The sequence below is a fragment of the Diospyros lotus genome, chromosome 10 (genome assembly GCF_014633365.1).
Source record: "Diospyros lotus cultivar Yz01 chromosome 10, ASM1463336v1, whole genome shotgun sequence".
NCBI lineage: Eukaryota > Viridiplantae > Streptophyta > Magnoliopsida > Ericales > Ebenaceae > Diospyros > Diospyros lotus.
The window spans coordinates 33,917,523-33,943,527 of NC_068347.1; the positions used below are offsets into that span (position 1 = coordinate 33,917,523).

A 26,005-nucleotide genomic window follows, 5' to 3' on the forward strand; every position below is an offset into this window, starting at 1 on the left:
ATCTTGGAAATTCATCTGTGGTAGGTGTAATGCCATTCCCTTTAGCTGAACCACATATTTCTGGGATTACACGCGGTTAACTTATAGAAACGACTTCTATGTCTGAGCGTATGGCTTGTAAGATTTATCAGTCAGACGCCTTCATTGCTTTACCAGGAGGTTTTGGAACACTTGAAGAAATGTTTTGTATAATCTCCTGGGCCAAGAGTAATCTCCATACCAAACCAATTGGACTTTTAAATGTTAACCATTTTTTTGATGGGTTGCTCTCTTTTCTTGATCAGGCTGTGGATCAAAAGTTCATTTCTCTTTCAGCAAGAAAGATTCTCATTTCCGCATCCACCATTGATGAGCTGCTAGAAAAATTACACACTTATGTTCCACAGCACGATCCTTATGAGCCTTGGATAGACTGGTCTAAGGCAATTAGTAACAAGCGCCAAAGGGGTCCGATTAATTTAGATTTATCACTGTGAGAAATGCTCTTTATTAAGATGGCTGAGTAAGGAGTACTTTTTGTACTCTTGAGACGCATTTTAAGTATTGAACAACTTGCAGGATTTTTCTTGGTTGTGTTCTTAAAAAAAAAAAAAAAAAAAAAAAAACTGTGGAATGTTGTTAGGCAAAGTCTTTGATAAGATGGCTGAGTAAGGAGTACTTTTTGTACTCTTGAGACGCATTTTTTTATCTTATGACTTGCATGGAATTTTTATTTTGGTGTGAAAATATAAATATATATATATATATGGTATGCTCATTTGTTGTTTAAGTTTTAGCAGTTCACAGCAAATCTATGGACTTGTGGAGTTACAGGTATTCCTAACAACCCTAGTTTATTACTGCAATTCAAGTTGGGGGGTGTAAGGTCTAATTATGAATTATCTGGTTCATATTTAACTGTGAGTTTGCTATTGCTAGTTTGTAGTATTGTGTGATTTTGATTATCTTTATCTGCTCTTATTAAAAAAATAAAAAATAATAATAATAAAAAAAAAAAAAAAATTATGTGTTTTAAATAATGCTATTCCTAAAGCTTGAAGTTATGCACTGATAGCCGGTTAAGTTTGCAATACAAAACATGAATGCATTGATTTCTTATTTGAAAACGTATATGCATTAGAATAAGTAATTTGCATTCATCGGGGATTCAAAATTTAAAAATTAGTTATCGGTCATAAAGTCAAAGGTAACAGTAATTAGCTGATTAGTACACTGTATGATCTCTCAACAAAAGTGGAGACTATTACCCAAGTGAGTGTTTGAGCCTAATAACCGTTAATTCTGAGTGAAATAACACTTACTCTAAATATGCTTTATTGTTTATCTTATCTTTTCAATGGCTTCAAAACATCAATTCGCATTGAATGTCTAGTATGATAACGGATAAGTTTGACTGGTTTCAAACTCTGAATTAGATGACTGAGTATCATCGTTTTGTAGAAGCATGATAAGGGGATCAATTTCTTTCATTTTGAGCTTATTAAACCTTTTTCTTTCTTTAAATTAACCTCCTTTGGTAGCCCTTTTGAGCCATTTGTAGTACAACTTTCTTCGCTACCTTCGTTTTACCCAAAACAATATGAATTTTGACCAACCTGGTGTGTTTTTGGGAATTAATCTGTCTATCTATTTTCATATTTAAAGAGAAAGAAAAAGAGAAAAAGAGAAAAAAAAAAAAGAGAGAAAAAAAAAAAGAAAGAAAAAAAAAAGTGAAAAAAAAATGGGGCAACTTCTCTTAGCTATTCAGCATAACTGCTTAAAAAAAAAAAAAAAAAAAAAAAAAAAAAAAAAATCCCGACACACACACTTTCCATAATTTACCTTTTCTTTGACAACCCGTATTAACCTCATAGCCCCATTACAACCCAGTCTGGTCCCATTTTATGCTATAAATCATGTGATCTCAGAATTCGAGTTTGGAGTAGGGAATCATGTTTAAATTCAGAAGTTACTCATCTAGAGCATTATTCCAATCATGAAGCTATATCAATTTCCTTGTTCTTTCATGAAAATACGTTCCTTGTATTTGGGATGACACTGAGTTTTGAACTTGTTCTGCATTTACTCTTATAACGGTGCACCCCCTTGTGTGTACACCTGAGAAATCCTTTTTATTGGAGGGAAAATCCATAGTGAGATTTGAGTCAAAACTTCAAGAGAGTAAGTCTGTGTGTTGGTCATCCTAATTGCTATTCCTGAGATTGTATGATCTTTAACCAAAAATCTGATTTAGAATGCTAAATTATTTATTCAATTTTATGCATTTCGATTTCAAATTTGAAATTTTTACATTCATACAGTTATTAAAACTTGGCATGTGTATAGTCTGATTGCTAAGGGACTAGCAATGTTTAAGTTGGGGGGTGTGATTAGTGGTTAATTTTATAAAAATTTTGTTATAATTATACCCTTCTTTTGATCTTAAAAATGGTTTAAATTAGATATTAATATATATTTTATGGTTATATGCAAGTTTAAATTGAAAAATGAATGAAATGAAATTTTAAAGTAAAATTTAATAATAATAATAATAATATATAAAATTATATATAATACATATACATCATTATATGCATGCATGTAATATATATATATAATATAATCTAATATATATATATGTGTGCCATGTGTAATACATATATATAATATATAATTTATTAATAACATTAAATTATTATTTTTTTTTTTTAGGCATGAAGAATTCAAGCCCATGAAGATTTAAAGTCCATGAAGACATCAAATCCATAAAAAATTCAAATCCATGAAGAATTCAAGCCCATGAAGATTTAAAGTCCATGAAGACATCAAATCCATGAAGAAATCAAGCCCATGAAAAATTCAAATCCATGAAGAATTCAAGCCCATGAAGAATTAAGGCCCAATTTGAGCAACCCATGGAAGATATTATTTGGAGAAGGCCCAAGGATTATTTTTAATCCTAATAAAGATTAAAAAACCAATTTATAGAAATCTATTTTTATTTTTTATGTGAGAGCTTTATTAGGTATGTTTTTTAGCTAAAATCCATTTAACTATTAGGTGGATATTATAGCTAAAATCCATTTAACTTTATGAGTGCTTTATTAGGTATGTATTTTAGCTAAAATCCATTTAATATTAGGTGTGTATTATAGCTAAAATCCATTTAACTTTAAGTGTGTGAGTGCCCATTAGATATAATTATGTCTAGTTGAATAATTGAAATTGTGTGGTTTGTATTGCATCTTGTGGCCTATAAATAGCTCACTTGATTGCATTTGTAAGTGTGATTATTATTCTTGAATCAAAGTTTAGTTATTTCCTTAGAATTCTCTCTTTGAGAATTGCTTTTGTTCTCTCTCATTTTCTTTAGTATTTTCTCTTGTGATCTTACTTTCTTCCTTTCTTCCTTTCTTCCTTTCTTCTTTTCTTCTTTTAAATTCTTATGTCATTTATTATTACTTTATTATTCACCGCCTAAATGGACGGTTAGTTTATGCCTTTAAATTCTTGCAATTTTAATTCTTGTATTTTAATTGTTCACCGCCTAAATGGACGGTTAGTTTCTTGCCTTTAAATTCTTGCAATTTTAATTCTTGTATTTTAATTATCTACCGCCTAAATGGCCGGTTAGTTTCTTCTATTTTAATTCCTGTCATTTAAATTCTGTTATTTAAATTATGTCATTTAAATTGTTGTCAATTAATTTAATAGAGATGAGTAGCTAAATCTAATCTTGGGTTAAGGCAAGGACAGTGTCTAACGCCAATGATTCCCAAAGAAAGCTACGCTTTAAATGAGTAACATTGGTTTAAACTTCAATATGAGTGTGTTTTGATTATTGAAAAATCACTAGGTTTGGATTGGAGCGTAAGCCTAAGAGCTTTCATGTCACGCATGAGAGTTACTAGAACTGGAAACGCTATCATACCCAAACCCGGATGATTAATTTAGTTGTTTTGTGTATTAATTGTAATTGAATTTATGGTAGTTTCTTAAATTAGAATCCCGCATATCATGTATGGGGATTGCTTAAACTAGAGCTATCATTATCTTTAATTGCATTTAATAACAAATCCTCATATCTGAAATTAAATTAATGTTGCTAATCTTTTATGCTAATATTTGGGAATCAACGGGTTGGCACTGAAATTGTCTTAACTCAAGTACTTTCCAATTTCATATTCTCACGTTTAGTATTTATTTCAACTTCTGTCTTGCTTTATTTTCTAGTATTTGTTATCTAAAAAAATCATAAAAAAATCATGTTATCAATCCATCTAAATGCGTGTGCGTGTGTGTGACATTCTTTTTTCTTTTGCCATAAATAAATCTCTCAGTGGACGACCTGGACTTATCCAGAAAGTATAAATTTAAATTTGAACTACAACTGCACTCGTACACTGACGAGTATAAACCTCTCGCCTAAATAAATAAATAAAATATAAAATTTTTATTGTGTTTTGTTTTGTGTTTTAATTGCAGGGTGAGAGTGCAGTCAGCGCGCGGCCACGTGCATAGGCACCGCCTGGCGCCTAGCTGTCACACTGAGAGTGGACACCACCCCAGTTGTTGGTTCAAGTGGCGGGGCTGAGAGTGGACACCACCCCAAGTTCCTTTGAGCGATAGCATTAATACCGATGTGTTGTTAATTCTGGGGATAGTGTTGATGTGATACTCTTGGGGCTAGGATTGCGTTGGGTTTTGGAATGCTTTTGAGTAGGAGCGTAATGCCTAACAATGATAATGGGGTGATTACCGGGTTCATATGTCGAGGTCGTCCTTCTTAAGCAGGATTGTGTTTGCTAATGGGTCAATGTGGTTGTGTCGCCTTTAGAGATATTGCATTTTCCCCGGTTAGGGCTAAAGGCTATGTGGGATTCTCTTAGGCTAAGGTATGTCAGGATTTTTCGGTTTTATACATGATTTTGCATATATTCATGAAATATTTTTGAACTCTTACTTAGATGATTAAGCATTTAATTTGGACTATGTCCCTGGAATATTCAAACGTTCCAGGTGAAAGCAGTGGCGCTAAGGAAAAGGATGTCGTCGAGATGTAGCTGCTATGTTTAGTTTTCGTAAGTCTTTGTCTATGATTACAATGTTCAGAGTTTATGTAATATTTTGATATTTTCATGTGAAATATCTATTTGGTTATTTAACTCTGAAAGGAATTTATCGGTTATATATCATTGAGGTTTTGATCTTGCTTCCGCTGATGTGATTGATAATACATGTCTTAGTATTAATTTTTAAATTTTGATATGCTAAGAAGGTATAATTGGGATTGTCGAGAAATGATTATGATGAGGGTATGCATATCGAGAGACTTATGTTGTGTGTATAATGTTGGAAAAAAAATATTTCTAAAATCTCGAGGTAATGCACGTTTTGGGAAGACGGGGCGTTACAGATCGGAGAAGCCCGATAATGAAGGGCACAGAAGTCTGATAAGGAAGGCTAGAAAAGTCTGATCGAAAAAGCCCGATCGGAGAAGCCAGATAATGAAGGGCGTAGAAGTCTGATAATGAAGGCTGGAAAAGTCCGATAGGAGAAGCCCGATAATGAAGGATGGAAAAGTTCGATCGAAAAAGTCTAATCGGAGAAGCCCGATAATGAAGGGCGTAAAAGTATGATAATGAAGGCTGGAAAAGTCCGATCGGAGAAGCCCGATAATGAAGGGCGTAGAAGTCTGATAATAAAGGCTAGAAAAGTCCGATCGGAGAAACCCTGTAATACCACGAGAGCCCATAGGAGAATAGAATATATTGAGGATAAGTAAGGAAGGAAACAACACCAGCTGGATATCTTTTGGGCTGAATGTTGGCAAAGAACCACTAAGTTAAGCGTGCTTAACCAAGAGTAATCCAAGGATGGGTGACCCTCCTGGGAAGTTCGCGTAGGTCCATCAAAGTAAGTTATTCTGGTTCTTCTTATCGCTCGATACGGGATGTTACAGGTGGTATCAGAGCCAACCCTTGGCGAAGGCGGTCCGATGAGGGCGGGGAGTGGTGCCGGGGCTCGAGAGCCTATACAATGAGCGTCTTCTGGCAGGCTTCTAGGATGGCAGCCCCCAAGGGGAGAAGATCTGGGACCAGTTATAAGGTCGCATGACGAGAACGTCATGTGCTCAAGGAGGGAGAATGTAATACCCCTAGAGCCCAGAGGAGAATAGAATATATCGAGGATAAGTAAGGAATGAAACAACACCAACTAGATACCTTTTGTGTTGAATGTTGGCAAAGAACCCCCAAATTAAGCGTGCTTGACCTGAGGTAATCCAAGGATGGATGACCCTCTTGGGAAGTTCACGTAAGTCCATCAAGGTAAGTTATTCCGGTCCTTGTTATCGCTCGATACGAGATGTTACAAACCCGATCGGAGAAGCCTGATAATGAATGGTGTAAAAGTCTAATAATAAAGGCTCGAAAAGTTTGATCGGAAAAGCCCGATCGGAGAAGCTTGATAATGAATGGTGTAAAAGTCTAATAATAAAGGCTCGAAAAGTTTGATCGGAAAAGCCCGATCGGAGAAGCCCAATAATGAAGGGCATAGAAGTTTGATAATGAAGGCTGGAAAAGTCCGATCGGAAAAGCCCGATTAAAAAAGTCCGATTAGAAAAATCCAATAATGAAGGTTGTAGAAATCCGATTAGAGAAGTTCAATTGGAGAATTCCAATCGGATTTCTCCGATGAAGGTCGTCGAACTTCTTCATCAATCTCTCTCTTTCACCCTCTCTTTCCCTCATGCCAGCGCTGCCGTCATCCCCCACCACTGTATATATATTATTGTGTGTACATGTTTATATATATAAATGTTGTTGTGTGTAAATATTTCTGTATGTGTGTGTATATATATGTTGCTATGTGCGTATATAAATGCATGTTGTTGTATGTGTATATATATATATTGTTGTGTGTGTATATGTGTATATATATATGTTGTGTATGTGTAGAAAAGAGAAGAGAAGATAGAGCATTTTTTTTAGAAAATAATGAAAAAAATAAAAAATAAATTAAATGACAAGTGGTATGCCACCTGGGCAAAGCCACATGCTAGTCAAAATTGATTTCAGCATTAACTAAAATTGTAACTAATTTCAAAAATTGGGCTTTTCTTGCCAAAATTGAAAGCATTGGAAAAAATTGCCAAAACTCGAAAACATTTGGTTTTTTGGTACTAATAACCCTATTTAAAATATTAAAAGGTATTGTTTTAAGTTTGGGCTATTAGCACCAAAAAGTCAAAAATTTTCGAGTTGTGGCGATTTTATCTAATCTTTTTAATTTTGGCAATTAGGGCCAAATTTGTAAAGTTAGTAGCAATTTTATCCAAATTGAAAAACGGGTTGCCTGGCCCGTTATTTCATTTTTTTATAATAAAATCTTAAATACATTTTTTTGAGTGTGTGAGTTTCATTTTTTTTTTTTTTAAGGAAGATCAGCTAAATAAATCACCCTTACGGGCTACCCGGTCGTGGCCGTATAATTTTGTTAAAATACAACTTTGTATAACAGTTTAATATTTTTTTATAAAAAAAATACCATTCAAATGTAATATATTTGTTGTGTGATTCTAAAAGGAAATGAACTATTTTAACATTTATGTGTAATATAGCAAAAGAGTTTATGTTTTTTTTTTTTTTTGTACCTTTTTAAGGGAGTATAATATTCTATTATCTATTTCAAAAACTTCTAATAAATGTATATGTGTGTTTGTTACTTTAGTTGTCTTCATGAAATAATTATTTATTATTGCTTATAAAATGATTTTGTTGTCTGTTGATTTTTTTTTCATAAATTTATGTTTGGGCTTTCTAAGTAGGATAATTTTTTTTTTTTTTTGTCCTTAGACCACTATCGTAGTCAATGACAGTGACAATTGTTTGTTTGGAGCTATTTAAAAGGAAAGCGAGGGTGATTTATTTATCTGATCTTTTTTCAATAAAAAAATTAAACTCACACATTTAAAAAAATGTATTGAACATTTTATTATAAAAAAAATGAAATAATAGGTCAGGCAACCCGTTTTTTCAATTTGCATAAAATTATAACTAACTTTACAAATTCGGTCTTAATTGTCAAAATTGAATAAAATAGCCAAAACTCGAAAAGTTTTAGTTTTTTGGTACTAATAGCCCTTTAAGTTTTTGTTGTGATAGAATATTTATACATGCATGAATGTGTATTGATACATTACGTGAATGATTAGTTAATTGTGTTTCATCAATAATTTAAAAATATAATATTTAATTTTTAATATATAAACATATGAAGATATTATCTTTTTTAATTATTAAATAATATCTTATCTTATGTATTAAATCTTTTCTCATCTGTAAATCTAATTTTTGTGGCCTAAAAACGACATCAAATAGGTTAAATGTATCAGATTATAGATAGTAAAAGATATATTTGTAACACAATAATATAATATAAAATGACACAAATACCCTCAGTTCGAGAGCTTACAATATTTTTAGATATTTTAATATCAGGGCTCTTCAAAGAATATAATTCATGAATAAAGTATGAAGGGGTTGCAAGAAGAAACATATCTGCCATTTTTTTAATATTACTCATTTATAATGTTAAAGGAGATAAAAAAGGGATTATCGGGCTCTCCCCCAGCTTTGATCTCACCCAAAAAAGCCCTAAGATTCATGGCCGATGATTCGTCGTCGTCGGCGACTTCCATAGCCAAATCCTTCCACTTTTTCGCATTCCTTCTCATCTCCTCCCCTTCCATTGCCATTTCTATGCACCTCTTAATCTCACCACCTTCAACTATTCTTTTCTCGTTTTTCGTTAATCTGATCCTCGTCTTCCAGACATCTTCAATAAGCTTCCTGTTCGTTGCCTGGTCCGACCATTATGGGAAACCCACCACGAGGACATCGGAAACCAAACCTCTCTGTTCGCGTATTTTTTCTCGCAAGTGATCGGAATCGTAACAAATAATATAATGATAAATAAAATATCATTCTCACGAGGATTAGCTTTTGATCTCTACTTTAACCACTATTAACTTTAATAAGCCACACACAATAAAATAATTACTCATTGTAAGTATTATATTGATTAAAACTGAATGACTAACTAAAAACGCAAAACAACTCCTTAGATTTTTAAATGTAGAAATTTAATACATTAGGGTTCATGAATCCACCGTAGTTCTTCAATTGATTTAATCTTCTAGTGATCAGGTTTTATAATCCTTGCTTTGAGCTGAAAATCGATGATTCTAAGTTAATTAAAAGCATCTCTTGATGGTCAATCGAATTTATGCTCACATATGAAATTAGTTATCTTTAATTAATCTATAAATACACAAACATGTATTTATCCACAATGATCATCTAAATGAGATTTCACAAGGCATAATCGTATCTCTACCTATTATCAAACCTTATGTCGTTTATTACCAAGTGTTAATCTATATTAAATCTCTCGAAAGCAATATAAATCCCAAATCTCTTCACATCTACATAACCACATATAAAACCAAATCAAGTAGAAATCATACTCATTGAATATATAAATGCTAAGTTTATAGACCAAAATAAGTGTATAAAAAACACTTATCACTCCCCAATGATGAATTCCAGCCACAATGGCTCACGAAACATCCTAATGATGGGTGTTGCAGAACCTCTACTTGCGAGCACCATGGCACTATTATCCCAAGCTCTTCAAGTTCCTCATTACAGCTCAGCTTGTCTTCTTGCTTCTCGCCGTTATCCGTTCTTCTAATCACCCATAAGAACACCCGGCGGCTCTATATTAGCCCCCGAGCAATCTTCTATGTTTGTCAATTCGATAGAACCGAGAGGCTCCTAAATGAAAAGAAAACAACGGATTCTTTTGGCTAAGAATTCAGCCATTCGATATCGTGATCTTTTGATTTCTAAAACAAGTCTCCTCCGAATGAAGTGTTGGATGGATCTTTCTGGTCCAAGAAAGCCGAGGGGATTAACGGCCCACGGTGACCAGGTTGATGTTCTCCATGACTTTTAGTGCCTCCGATTCCAATGCATCAAAGATGTTGACACTACAAGAATTTGAGAGTTTTACCCACACACGTAAATGTGGGTAAAAATTACCTTATGTGTCAACTATACTTTTTCCTTACACATAATGCAAATGTCAAGATGTGTGGGTAAACAGGGGTTAGAAAATAACTTTTACCCACACATATATTTATGTGTGGGTAAAGCCTAATATATTACCCACACATATATGTATAGGTAAATATTTCTGTATGTGTAGGTATTTTTATATTAGGAAGTTGAAATTGTGACGTGACTTTAATTGGATGATGATGTGGCATGACACGTGTATTTGTTTATGTGTAGGTAAAATTAAGATTATGTGTGGGTAATAATATAAAAAATAATTTTCATATGTGTGGGTAAAAAATGTTATGTGTAGATAAAAAAAATATTATGTGTGGATAATAATTTTAAAAAAAATTGAATATGTGTGGGTAAAAAAAATATAATGTGGGTAACAAACATATTATATGTGGATAATAATATAAAAAATAATTTCCGTATAAGAAAATAATTTCCATCTGTGTGGCTAAAAAACATATTATGTGTGGACAAAATTAAAAATTTTATATTTAAAATTTCAATTGTTGCAACATCTATTACAATATAATTCAAACATATACATACCAAAAATGTCATAAAGTCACAAAATAAGCATAAAATCATGAAGTTGCCTAAAAGGTTCAAACATATAAGAAAAAAAGAACATAAAACAAATTATTAAATCTCGTCACCAAACTCCTGTTCAATAGAATGGAGGGAATGGCTGGAGCTGGATGGGTTGAGGCGAGAAAGGTTGAGGCAGGATCGTCTTGAACTATATATATGATCCGATGGTACATGTGGAGTAGACAGAAAAGGCATAATATTATTGTCAATCAACACTTGTCGCAACATGTTTACATTTCCCTGAAGCTCTCGAAAAAGACACTTGTATTGGTTCAAATCTTCAACCAATTGATTATAGGTTGGACGACTAGACTTCTCACTAGTGCATGTTGTCCCGGAAGTACTAAGAGATCATCCCCAACCAAACAAACGAATAGATTGTCGTCTAAGGATCTTTTCTAAGATATTCTTATCAGTCATTTTATCTGGAGGATTATCTCACCTCAACTACATCATCTGTTCCTGTAAAAAAATGCAACGTATTCTTAATCAACTATTTTTAAATTAAAAATATAGTCTCAATTATGCCAATGTAAAGTTGTTAAATCATCAAAATCAATCATAATTTTTCAAAAGTAGTGTACGTCGGCGGCAGTTTTAAAGCCGGCGGTGGCGCTATCGGAGAAGCCGACGAAGCTTAGGCCTGGTGGCTTAGCCGTGGCGACCTTGCTCATGAGGGTAAGTGCCGAGGAGGTGGTGATGAAGGTGACCTTGAGGCCCATGATGACGAGGCGCTTGTGTAATACCCAGGAATGATTTGAGGTCATAAATAATATTTGATAAATGGTACAAGTGGAATTATCAAAAGAATAAGGCTTTAGGACACACTATTGCAGTCTTAAAAGACCGAAGTGGCTCGAGGGAGTACCCCAGACCTTAGATAGCCAAGGAAAATGGTATAATATCGACAAGTGATTCGAATTATGATTTTTAGTGATTAAATAAATTGGATCAGGAACAGTTTTCGGTACAGCTATTGACCGGGCTGAGGAAAACCGAATCGACGTAGGAGACATCCAAAAAGTCAACGGAGCATGTTGGGGACTAGTATTTAATGTGTAGAACAACCCTTAAGCGATTTCGGGTTGAATCAAATGGATTTAAGGTCAATTTGACCAATCGGGCCTAAGTGCAATTTTCTAATTTTACCCGAGGGAGGTCAAAACGGTAATCTTTCAGGAATCTTGAGGGTCAAATGAGATGTACTAAACTTGTGGGACTTAGAGGTATATTTGGATTTATTAGGGGTGCTTTGGAAGGGGGCATAAATGTCATTTGGAAAGTCAAGGGGGTGAAAGTGCAAATTATCAAACTTGCATAGTGTGAACACAACAACCAGATTTCGGCCGCCGCAAATCTTTGCACGTGGAGGCCGATCTCGGCAAAGGGATGGCCAAGGGCGACCTGGGGGAGGTGGTAGCCGGCGCAAGGATGCTTGGTGACCAAGCTATGGCCGGTGATTGGCCAGATTTCGACCGGTTTTTGGGTATAAAAGGGGCCGAGGGTTTCGGATTTTGGAGCTCAAAATCGATCGTGTTTTTGGATGTTTTTGAGAGAGTGATTAAGGGGCTTTTGATCCTTGCATCGAGGAGAAGAGATTGGGAGTAATTTGAAGCATTTTGGTGTGAGTTTGAGGGTTGTTCGAGTTCGGCCAAGAATCGGAGGCGGTCCGCCACCGCCAACCTGCAACTGGCCGTTTGGGCCATTTTTCGGCGAGCTTTCGGCCTAAAAATGGTGCCGTTGGGATCGACTCACCGAGGGCTTGAAGGGGGTGTGCTTAGATCGGTCATCGGAGGGGTCGTCGCCGGCGGGTCTTGAGGAAGAAGACGACGCGCGTGGCTGCACGCGCCAGCCTCCACGCGCAGGGCGCGTGAGAGCGCGTGCGAAGGGCTATTTTGGTAATTTTAATTCCAATATTTTTATTTAATTATTCTAGGAATTATTGTGTTGAAATATTTCGAAAAATAGTTGAAGAAATAATTATTTTGGAATTAACGAGGAGAAAGTTGGGAGAAAATAGAGGAAATTATGGAAAAATTGAGGAAAATAGATTTTAATGCTTCCTTAATTAAATATGATGTTTAGGAAGTATCTTGGCTTGAGGTTGAGCACAAGTTCAAGTATTTGGGGCTTGGCACGCAAATCGAGGTCGTGCACAAGGATCGAGGCAATCCAAATTCGTTCAAGGTGAGTGGTTTGATTCCAACTTTTTCCTTGTCTTGGAAGTGTTTTTAGGTGCCTGTGGTGAGTTCTAGTGAGCGGTTATACCCTCCTAGACATAGATTGTTTTACAAGGCTTTTGCTTATGATCATTGTGTCGATATTTGCTACATTGCATTAACTGTTTTATTTTAAAATGTTGGTACATGGCATGTAATTTTCATATCATTTAAATTGCATCGTTGGGTCCGTATGGGGCGGGATGGGGTCTACTTGAGATTGGGACAATATTAATCCAGGTGAACGGGTGTCACACTGGGGCACTCGAGGGAATAATGTTAAACCAGGTGAACGGGTGTCACGACGGTGCACTCGAGGGATTAACGTTGGACCAGGTGAACGTGTGTCACAGTGGGACATTCGAGGGATTAAGTATGTCAAGGTGATATCTCGAGTTAGACGTGTCTTGCATGTTGTCGTATAGTATGTCATGTTCGTATGTCTTTCATGCATTGTATAACTGTTTCATACCTTCACTTAGATGTTTATCATCTAATCTGGGTTATGCCCCTGGAACGTTTAATGTTCCAGCCAGGGACTGCTGCGAAGGCAAGGATGTGGCCGGTTGAGGGCCAATGGTGCTTAGTTTGTTAGTCGTTGTATCGTTTGGAGGCTTTAGTATGTATTTCAGGTTGTAAATGAACAGTTGTATAATAGCGATTTTATCATTTGATCTGTATTAAGTATTTTGCTATGGAAATACAATGGTGTTTTGGTATTAGTGTATCCGCTGCGTTGTATTAAGACTCGTTTAGTTTAAGATTATTGATCTTGATAGTTAAACGGGCAAGACTGGGGTTCGCGGGGTTTTGTTTCTGCATGTGAAGATTGTTCTTGAAATACCGCGCGTGTGTAACTTAAAGAGAAAAAAAAAAAGAAATCCCGGGAATACCCTTATAGTGACACGCCTGGCGAGACGGGGTGTTACAATTGGTATCAGAGCCCTAGGTTAAAACCCTAGGACGATTTGACTAGGTTGTTGAACTTAGCATGATTTGAACTATTGAATGAGAACTTAGAACGGGATTATGGATTCTAGAAGACATTCGGCACATAGTCGAAATAGTATGGAGACTCTAGAGAGGTGAAATTTGAGGTTTTCAATTTGAATATACTTTCAGCGTCAAAAGAAGACGAACAAGTTCTGTTCACATCTTTTGGAAATTAGGAAGCTAGTGAAGAGGGTCGTCGAAATGAAAGAGATATATAATCCAAAACCTTTGAGGAATAAATACTTTGGTAATTCTGGTACAACTTGAAGTATAGTATAAAATCTCTTTCGGAAGAATCTTAGTGAATTGTCTTAGTACCCTCCCGTTTGGGACATGGTAAATAATGGTGGTGTCATGCCTTGACAAAGATAATCGAAACGATGGAGATTATTAGGAGAACCTGTCAAGGGCGTGGGAAAGAAAAACGACTTGAAGATCTTAAGGTTAAGTTAGATATCCAAATTGAGGACTTAAGAAGAACGGATTCAGTTAGGGCTAACTAGTGAAAATCTCGAACGGAGACTTAGAGGAGGGGAGCCGATAGGTCATAAAGATAAAATCCCTGCTTAGAGATTTGGGGGTTTGTCGGTTGAAGTCTTTGACATTATTAATTGAAGAATACTAGATTTTTGCTGAGTGATGAAACGTTGGATTGGGAGTTAGCATCAAACAATATGGGTCGAATGTAAGGTTGGTTCGACAAACCATAACTGAGGATTCGTAAGAATCGAAAACCGTAGATTGAAGATCATTAGTTAAAATCAATCTCACTAAATGTTGGGATAACTGGTGGTTATTAAAAAGAAACAAGTTGTGGACGATTAGTTTAATATGGCATATCCTAATTGTAAGTCAGGTTTGATCGAATGGTATAAGGATTCAAGGAAAAGAATGACTTGGTATAGATTGAGGATCCTAAGGAACGACCCGATAAGAAACTCAGGATGATTCGATAAGTGCTTTAGAGAACAGAGCTTGAGGATTTTAGGAATCCAGAAGTGTTGGTAGGGATATTGAGATAGAAAAATCGGAATTGATGACAGAGATAATAAAGAAATAATACCTTAAGAAAACGACTCATAGGGACGAGTCATATGTTATTCAAGGACAGAGAGAGTTAAGACGTAGATTTAAGTTTTATGGAAGTTTTGGGAGATGATAAAAAAAAAAAAAAGAAAGAGAACTGTATCGAGGATATTAGTTTAGGATTAGACAAGAAAAATGAATCGAAACTAAGTAAGGATCAAATTCTTGTTTGAGGTGTTAGAAGTTTTTCTCGATAGTAATTAGCTTGAATAAAATGCTCTAGGTTATAGTGGGAATTTTCCTTTTGAATAAAATCTTGATGATATAGGATTTTCGAATAGTGACTACGAGACAAAGAGGGATCGACCGTAAATTGGCTATAGTTAGGATCAAGCTATGATCGGAAGTTAATAGGATGTAGAACGTAAAGTTTGCATGTTTCGAGGATTAGGATTTTCCCTTGGAAGTTAAAAGAATCTTTTGGCTTAAAGAGAATTTGCAAAATGGAGCCTTACTCGATGATTTTGAGATTGTAAATAATATAGGGAACAACGATAGATTAGAGATTTGTGATTTAAAACGAACATTGGAAATTAGAAAAAAAAAAAAATCTTGGGATAAGGGAATTATGCGTATTACTATTGAGGCTTGCTAAAGCTTGATTAAGCTCATAAAGATATCTTGGAATTTGATTAGGTCTTAGCAAAATTGAAGTTGGTCCTAATAGATTCAAAGCAATAGGAATGATTGACATATTAACCTGTATAGTGAGTGTTAGTTGAAAGTCAATCGAGGAATAAATCTTGTAATAGATTAAGCATACGGCCGTGACGAAAATATGGTTGAACTATCTAGTATAAATTTAGAAAATAATAAACTGGAAATACAATTGATGCTGGAGTGTTTGATAAATTATGAACGTCTGCAAGAGCAGCAATAGGAGCGTGAGGTTCCGTCACATGCATAACAAATTTGGAAAGTAAAAGAGATTAAATTGTGGGAAAGAAATCCGAAGTCTTAGGAATGGTTAGGATAAGGGTGCTCGATACGATTGAGTGTTACTCTGGAAAAGAACATTAGGAAGCCAAAAGATCAGGGAGTTGGATTAGTACCAATAGAACCACTGTAGCTCTCAGAGATAGAATGAGGAATTCTAAGCATAACAATAACACCATTGGTGTTGGTTTGTAACAATGGATCTGAGCCTAAGGACCAAGGCAGAGGACTGGTGGTTGGCTCGCGGTTTGGAGTGTGATACCTACAAATTGGAGCAACACAGTGAACTGTGGAGACAGTCAGGTGCCAAAGTTTGGGACAACACTGAGGATGTTATGTATGGTTTAGAGTCCAAGTTCCTAGGGACCAGAGCATCGTGGTAGGATCCCTAAATCATTATTGAAAGGTAGAAGGATTGGAAGATGACCTAAGCAGGTTAATTGCTATGTGGAATATGGTAGTCGATAATCAAAAAAAAAAATCGAAAGAAGGAAAAGTAATCTCAAGTGACAAAACAAAATCTGGCAAGATGTTAACAGAGATTTGTGAAGGATTCTTCTAGGATAATTTCATTCACGACAGAAATTCGTGAAGTTAAGGTTACTAAGAAATGATTAGTTAGCCTGGGAATTCAGGAGTTGTGATGAAATAATAATTATGCTCCTAGGTCGAGGTAGAATAGTCCTTGGTATAGACATATGTTGTGGAGTTGCTTCCAGATTAAGCAAATGGTGGGACAATTGTTTTTTTTGATATGGCCTTTGGAAGAATTTAATTACGATTATTTACCTGGTTTTGGTAGTGTATTTAATATTACGCGCCCCAGAAATTGTGAGCAATAGGCTCTATTTAGTTGTCTCAAATTTTACTTTTGGTGATATAAAAAGATTGAAGCAACAATAGGTATATCTTGATACTCTCGAAAACATGAGTTGATCTTTAAAAGAGACAAAATCAACATGAGGATGTGGTAAGTTATATGTTGGTAAGTAAAGAAAAGTGTTGCTCTTTCCAAGAAACATGTTGCGATTTTGAGAAAACATATGAGTGAGTTGTTATAAAAGAAGACGTGAGTTTCCAATTCCACTAAGGAAATTTTATTTGGGTTAAAAGACAGTAGGTCAAGCTATTAAGGTTATGCTAGGTGTTGCTAAAGACTCGGTAAGAATCAAAGGTTATTCAATAAGGTTTTCATTTAAGGAAGTAGTATGAAAAGTAGATCGCCTAGGGAGGAACGAGATTAAATCTATTCCAAGAATCAAGGATAAGAGGAATCTTGTTTAACTCAATAGAAAAATTGTTTCTCATGTGGAAGAATATGGAAAGCACCGTTTAGTTGAAGTAAAGCATTTGGCGGTACTAGGTTGAGGAGTCACAAGTGATGGACGTACATAAAAAGGGAATGTTGTCAATAAATTGAAACGACACGAGAATTCTGTGTTGAGATAAATTGATTTGATTGATGGATGGTGTTTGAAAGAGAAATAGTAACATGTCAGGATGTTAGGTTCCAGTAAAAGAAATTGTGTTTTGAGAGACCTAAATGGATAATTTGCATGACCAGCTGTAAGAGGCTAAGAAGTTATTTTTTTAAAGTTAATATGCAACCAAGGTAATGATAATTGAGAAAGATACGTTGAGTTCATTCAATGTTATCAATTTCTGTGCAATCATGACAGCTGGGTAAGTTTAATGTTATCAATTTCTGTGCAATAATGGCAGATGGGTAAGTTCAATGTTATCAATTTCTGTGCAATGATGGTAGCTGGGTAAATTCAATATTATCAAATTCTGTGCAAAAATGGCATCCAAGCTAGTTCAATCTTTGCATGATCATGACATATGCATTAACATAAGAGTGGTTGGGAGAATTATTAGTCAAATAAAATAGGTTTTGTGGACCCAGTTATAAGTGATATTGGATTTTATAAATTATTTTGGGATTCGAGTAGCCGTAGGTATAGAGCTACAATGGGATATTCTGGAAGATCAGAAATGAGTCTGGTAAACCCAAACCCTATGGAGATAAAAGTTATGAAAGATTACTAGGAACTAGAAATGGTATATAAGGCATTACATTAGGGAGTCATTAACACCGGTGGTGATACAATTGTCACGGACAAAATTTCGAGGACGAAATTTCTTAAGGGGGGGGAGAATGTAATACCCAGGAATGATTTGAGGTCATAAATAATATTTGATAAATGGTACAAGTGGAATTATCAAAAGAATAAGGCTTTAGGACACACTATTGCAGTCTTAAAAGACCGAAGTGGCTCGAGGGAGTACCCCAGACCTTAGATAGCCAAGGAAAATGGTATAATATCGACAAGTGATTCGAATTATGATTTTTAGTGATTAAATAAATTGGATCAGGAACAGTTTTCGGTACAGCTATTGACCGGGCTGAGGAAAACCGAATAGACGTAGGAGACATCCAAAAAGTCAACGGAGCATGTTGGGGACTAGTATTTAATGTGTAGAACAACCCTTAAGCGATTTCGGGTTGAATCAAATGGATTTAAGGTCAATTTGACCAATCGGGCCTAAGTGCAATTTTCTAATTTTACCCGAGAGAGGTCAAAACGGTAATCTTTCAGGAATCTTGAGGGTCAAATGAGATGTACTAAACTTGTGGGACTTAGAGGTATATTTGGATTTATTAGGGGTGCTTTGGAAGGGGGCATAAATGTCATTTGGAAAGTCAAGGGGGTGAAAGTGCAAATTATCAAACTTGCATAGTGTGAACACAGCAACCAGATTTCGGCCGCCGCAAATCTTTGCACGTGGAGGCCGATCTCGGCAAAGGGATGGCCAAGGGCGACCTGGGGGAGGTGGTAGCCGGCGCAAGGATGCTTGGTGACCAAGCTATGGCCGGTGATTGGCCAGATTTCGACCGGTTTTTGGGTATAAAAGGGGCCGAGGGTTTCGGATTTTGGAGCTCAAAATCGATCGTGTTTTTGGATGTTTTTGAGAGAGTGATTAAGGGGCTTTTGATCCTTGCATTGAGGAGAAGAGATTGGGAGTAATTTGAAGCATTTTGGTGTGAGTTTGAGGGTTGTTTGAGTTCGGCCGAGAATCGGAGGCGGTCCGCCACCGCCGACCTGCAACTGGCCGTTTGGGCCATTTTTCGGCGAGCTTTCGGCCTAAAAATGGTGCCGTTGGGATCGACTCACCGAGGGCTTGAAGGGGGTGTGCTTAGATCGGTCATCGGAGGGGTCGTCGCCGGCGGGTCTTGAGGAAGAAGACGACGCGCGTGGCTGCACGCGCCAGCCTCCACGCGCAGGGCGCGTGAGAGCGCGTGCGAAGGGCTATTTTGGTAATTTTAATTCCAATATTTTTATTTAATTATTCTAGGAATTATTGTGTTGAAATATTTCGAAAAATAGTTGAAGAAATAATTATTTTGGAATTAACGAGGAGAAAGTTGGGAGAAAATAGAGGAAATTATGGAAAAATTGAGGAAAATAGATTTTAATGCTTCCTTAATTAAATATGATGTTTAGGAAGTATCTTGGCTTGAGGTTGAGCACAAGTTCAAGTATTTGGGGCTTGGCACGCAAATCGAGGTCGTGCACAAGGATCGAGGCAATCCAAATTCGTTCAAGGTGAGTGGTTTGATTCCAACTTTTTCCTTGTCTTGGAAGTGTTTTTAGGTGCCTGTGGTGAGTTCTAGTGAGCGGTTATACCCTCCTAGACATAGATTGTTTTACAAGGCTTTTGCTTATGATCATTGTGTCGATATTTGCTACATTGCATTAACTGTTTTATTTTAAAATGTTGGTACATGGCGTGTAATTTTCATATCATTTAAATTGCATCGTTGGGTCCGTATGGGGCGGGATGGGGTCTACTTGAGATTGGGACAATATTAATCCAGGTGAACGGGTGTCACGACGGTGCACTCGAGGGATTAACGTTGGACCAGGTGAACGTGTGTCACAGTGGGACATTCGAGGGATTAAGTATGTCAAGGTGATATCTCGAGTTAGACGTGTCTTGCATGTTGTCGTATAGTATGTCATGTTCGTATGTCTTTCATGCATTGTATAACTGTTTCATACCTTCACTTAGATGTTTATCATCTAATCTGGGTTATGCCCCTGGAACGTTTAATGTTCCAGCCAGGGACTGCTGCGAAGGCAAGGATGTGGCCGGTTGAGGGCCAATGGTGCTTAGTTTGTTAGTCGTTGTATCGTTTGGAGGCTTTAGTATGTATTTCAGGTTGTAAATGAACAGTTGTATAATAGCGATTTTATCATTTGATCTGTATTAAGTATTTTGCTATGGAAATACAATGGTGTTTTGGTATTAGTGTATCCGCTGCGTTGTATTAAGACTCGTTTAGTTTAAGATTATTGATCTTGATAGTTAAACGGGCAAGACTGGGGTTCGCGGGGTTTTGTTTCTGCATGTGAAGATTGTTCTTGAAATACCGCACGTGTGTAACTTAAAGAGAAAAAAAAAAAGAAATCCCGGGAATACCCTTATAGTGACACGCCTGGCGAGACGGGGTGTTACAGCTTGGCTAGTTGGAGTGATGGATTGATGTGACCTTGGCCTGGGAACATCACGAAGAGAACTCGAAGCTCTTCCATGGAAGTAGCACCAGCAGCTTTGAGAGTTGTTCGCCCTTAAGCTGCTCCTTCTCTAGGACTTTGGCGAAAGTACCTAAGATCCCATCCAAGCCATCGAGAAGAGTGTCGAAGTACACCTTCCCAGGCATGACCTCAGGTGCAGCCTTCTCAGACGAGGCTGCCACCTTTTTTCTTTTCCCTGCTTGGCTTGGATGAGATGGGGCGAGATAGAGGAAGGATTTCTTTTTCTCCTGGTAACAGGAAAAGCTCGGCTGCAGCCGCGGTCGCCTCATGTGCGAGGTAGGGGTAGGCTGCGCATTAAAGATCGACGCTGGCAGAGATAGTGCGACTGTTCTCGTTGGGACGGGGCATCTAGAGCGATGACATAACGATTCTCGTTGGTTCCCTAGGAACGAGATTCCGCTTTTCGAACACTGGTAGGAGAATGAGATGAAGAAACGACAATAGGGGAAGTCGCGGATTGGTTGGGCTTGCGGAGCTTCAGCTTCACCATTACAACAATCTCAGTCATCGCTTTACAAGCCACCTCGCATTTCCCGCTCAAGCTTTCACTTACGGCCACCGCCTCGAAAACGAAGTAGATCTCTCATGTAATACCCAAGAAATTGGGATTATTTGAGAATAAGTGTTTTATTAGAAAAATAGAATTTCGGGGAAGATTGGTATCTAAATAGCCTAAAAAATTTACTAAATCAACTGCAAGGAGTGCCTTGGAGCCGAGATATCTAAGAAAAATGATACGGTAGTGACAAGCATCTCGAGGAATGATTTTTAACATAAAGAGAAATCAGATCATAGACAATTTTTGGCACAGGTTTTAATCTTGCTGAAAAACTAAATTGTCTTAAGATACTTCCAAAAAGTCAATGAACCCCTTAAAAGAGTCAAATTGGGCTGATAAACAACCCTTAAAAGTGGTTTCTAGGTGAAACAATGGTGTTTTGCAAGCAAAGTATAAGTCCGGGCCAAAGTATAATTTTTAAAAATACCCGAGGGAGGTCAAAATGACTTATTTCTGGAAATCTCGAGGGTCAAACGAGAAATTTAGAACGTAAGGGTCTCAACAGTAATGTGAGAAAACCCATGGACCTTGTGGAAATGGCCAAAATGCAATTCAAGAATAAGAGAGAGTGATAGTGTAATTTTTAAAAGAGCTTGGAAACCATAGCCGACCAAGCTCCATCCCATCACCGAAATCAGCCATGAGAGGCCCAAGAAAGTGGTAAGGGACCTCAGGGCAAGGCCCTAGACCCAATCTTGGCCGACAATCGGCCTTAGCATGATCGAAAATAGTCAAACTTTTCGACCGAAAGTGTTGTAACGCCCCGCTTTCCCGAGCGCATTATAACTTGGGACAATTTCGAGATAATAAAATTTTTCTTTCAAACACTAAAGCTAAACCACATCATTCGTTGAATCCGTCCCAGAATTCTCATATATTAATCTCGAAAGAGAATCATTACACACATTAAATGCAGAAGCAAAGATTGAAACCTAATATCTTAACATTAATCATAAATAAATTCAACATTCGTCAAAACGTTCAAAATTCAAAGTAGCAGACTTAAATACATGGGCTACATAACATACATTTCATTCTTCATGCACCCTGCTAAGTGCCATTTCATGCTTTATTTATCCTCGAATCTGCTACAATCTCCACTTGTAACGTTTGAATATTTCAAAGGCAAAACCCAAGTTAAATGATGAATCATCTAAGTAAGGGTACATAATGCTATGTCATGTGTGTATGCAATGTCTTTCATCGTAGGTTTCAACTGCACCCCTCATGCTACCTACCATTTTTGCGGCCACCTCTTTCGAAGTCGGGGTGTATAGGTGCACTATTGGTAAAGCAGCAGTGCCAGATCGTACTCCCTACGGCCTCAAATGCGAGTGATCAATGATATCAACATGTATTCATGCATTTCATAGTCATGTCACGTATGCAGTCTACGTGATGGATACATATCAGGGCATGTCAATATGATAAAAACATTTTCGAGAAACATAAACCACTTACAAACCAAGCATTTTTCATAAAACTAACTTTAATTGGGGAGTACCACTTACAAACCAAGCATTTTCCATAAAAATAACTTTAATTGGGGAGTACCACTTACCTTCTCAAGCTTATCGGGCTACCTCAAAACATCCTAATCACCATAATTATTTAAATAAATATTAAAACCTATTTTTTCATAATTTCTGGCATTTTCTGTAATTTTCTCTCTATTTCTTCCTATTTTTTCTCAATAAATTCAGATTAAATATTTCTAAAATATTTTCTCAAATATTTCACTACGAAAATTCATAAAATAATATTCTTGAATTTCTGAAATTTTCTAAAAAAATTTACTTACCTTGACTTAGCCTCTCTAGTTTTCTCGGTATGCGTGCCCTAATCTCAAAAAGCATGCCAGGACAATTTTTCTTTGCCAAAATCTCCGGAATAATAATAAATCACTAAATCCTATTTTTTGAAATTTTTTCAAGAATTTTTCCTATTTTTTCTTCTTTTTCTTTCTTTTATTTTATTTTCTTTTCTTTTCTTTTTTCCTTTTTTTCTTTTCTTATTTTCTTTATTCTTCTTCTCCTATTCACCTTCTTCTTCCCTGCTTCCACGAATCAGCTTTTTCTTCCTCTCTTTTTTTTTCTTTTTCTTTCTTTTTTTCTTCATTTTCTTTTCTTTTCTTTCTTCTTCTTCTCCTTCTTCTTCTGCACCCTGCGCACAACCACTGTGCGCCATCACCGCGGCCACTCACAGCCTGCCTCCGCCACTGCCAGCCGCAACCACGGCCTCCTCCGGCTGCCTCTAGCCAGCCGCGTCACCCCTCGTCGTGATCAACCTTCTCTGCGTCACTTGTTGCCGCGTCTTCCATCGCTGCTGCTTTGCTGCTGGAGCTCACGCTTGAGCTGCCATGGCCGCAGCTTGCGGCCATGGTTGCTGTCCGCCCCTTGCAGCTAGCTTCGGCTGCTTCCGGCCACCTCTTTCTCACTTCCCGGCTCTCCCTCGTCCTCCGGTTGGTTGCTCGTTGCCTCAGTCGATTTTGCCATTACTCTAAGCTTCACTCGACTATTGGCTTGCCCTTTGCTTCTCAACCCTCCTCTCTATTTATAAGCGCTCGACTACTCTCTTTCCTCACTGAGGCCATACCTCATTACGTGAGAAACACTCACAAATCTTACAGAACGTGGCTGATCTGGAGTTGCAGGGCATGGGGGTGAAGATATGGAGTTGCAGAGGAATGGGTTGCTTCCATCCCACGCACACACAGCACATCCATATTTATATATATATACATACTATATATCACAATAATAGATATAGAAAATTGCATATTAATCCTCAATTTTCTCATAATATCACTAGGGAAATTCTTTTATTACAATTATGCCCCTTAAACCTTAAATTAATTTGTATTACAATACCGAAAATACAAAATTAATAACTTCAAAGTTACTCAATTTGGACGATTTTGTCCCAGTGTCCTCACTGGGTTATTGTTTCATCCCGAAACTACTGAAGGATTACTCATTATGCAAAATCGGAGCCCCCCTAGGGTTCCGTTGATTTTTTTGGGAGTCCAATATGACGATTCGATTTTACAGCCTAAATGGCAGTTACATTTTGGCTGTACCAAAAATCGTTCCGAATTTGATTTCTTTCGATACCATAAATCCTATCTCGATACGCTCGTTGAGACCATATAATTTTTCTTAGATAATTTCACTCCGAGGCATTCCCTACAGTCGATTCGGTACGTATAACTACTATCAAACCAATTTTTCGGTGTTCTAAACTCATTGAAATTCCGTCGCTAGAGAAGTAGGCCAAAGCGTGGCCTTCACGCACGGCTTTCACACATAGATGCCACGCGCGGCTCATGGGGGCACATGCGTGCATGGAAAAATGTGAGAAAAATTCAAAAATTCCTAGAAAATTGTATTCTAGAGGGTTGTGAAATTTTTTTTTGTGTTTGCCTTCCTGATTTCTCGATTTCTGCATCGACCAGCTTTGTTGTGAAAAAAGATTGGAGAAAATAGTTAAAGAGGTATTTATTTAGAATTTTATAAACGAAAATGGGAGAAAAATGTAAGGAAATTCGAATATTGATATATTCCGTGATAAATATGTTTTATAGGATTGTTATGCTCGAGGATTAGTGATTTGTGCAACTTTTGAGATTTGACACGAAAATTAAGGCGGTGCACGTTTTTTGAGATATTCCGAACTTCATGCTAAAGGTGAGTGGTTTTTTCTAAAAACTTATACATGTTATATTTTGCCTAGGTTAAGCATAATAGTCATGAAAGTGGCTAAGTTAAATGTATTATATGAGCATCCTGTCATATTTATACATGTATTATTGCATCGATGGATTATGATTTTTTGTATGGCTCGATATTATTGGCATATTGATACTCGTGCATGGGATTGGGATGTCGCCCATATAGTGTAGCCGTAATTCTTCAAAGAAAATTGATAGAACAACATTAGGATTATCCTAAAAGCAGGTCGGGATTCTGCCTAGGGTTCTGTGCCATGCTGGAAGGCCAAGGAAGTTATACTAGGGCATATGATTGTTCATATTATTGCATCATGCATTCATGTGTCATGTTTCTAAACACTCACTAGAAGATTCATCCTCTAATTGGGTTATGCCCCTAGAATATTCAAACGTTCTAGTTAGGATTTGCAAGTATGGCAAGGGGATGATTGAGATGTAACGGCACGTGATGACGTGGCCAATAGGTTCAACGAGTTATTTTCGATATTTGGCTCCTTCATGAGGATTCAGGATATATTTTTAGTCATGTTTAGAAAATTATACTATATTGATGATCATGTATAATTGTTACGATTTAATGTATTTTTGAGGCATCATTAGATTGTATCTGAGGTGCTTAGTAGTTATTTCGAGAAATGAGTCTCCACGCATTTAAGTATTTTATGATACAATGGTACGGATTCTTGTGTTATGATTAAAGTAAATTCGGTTATGTACCATATCAGGTTTCGATTATTGCTTCCGCATTTATGATAATTACCTGTCTCAGCTTATTGATTCTTATTTTGGTATGCTGAGAAGGTAGAACGGGATTGTCGAAAAATGATTATATTGAGTTTATGTTGAAAAAAAAATATTCTCGAAATTCCTAAGTTATTTAACACTCGAGAAAAGCAGGGCGTTACATCTCGTGTGTCTCGAACTCTAATATCCTTCTTGTCCCTAATGGACTTACAATCAAGAAGAGGAGCGAGCTAGTAGGAACGAAGCAGTAGGTCGGTGAGCTTGAGGTCGTCCGAGTCTGTCTTTCCCTTTGTGAGAACTTCGAGCTCCTTAACCTCAGTGTTGGTAAGCTCAGGTTTTGCGTCGGTGACATTTGCGAAATAGAGTATAAAAAAAAAAGTAAGCTAAAGTTCTTGAGGCTTTGAAGGAAAGGATGATGCGACCTAAGACTCGCC

At 36.8% G+C, this 26,005-nt stretch overlaps 1 pseudogene; it reads right to left on the bottom strand.

Moving 5' to 3' along the window:
* Window positions 1-930: 930 nt before the first annotated feature.
* Window positions 931-20,807, bottom strand: LOC127811261 (phloretin 4'-O-glucosyltransferase-like; annotated as a pseudogene).
* Window positions 20,808-26,005: the final 5,198 nt, after the last annotated feature.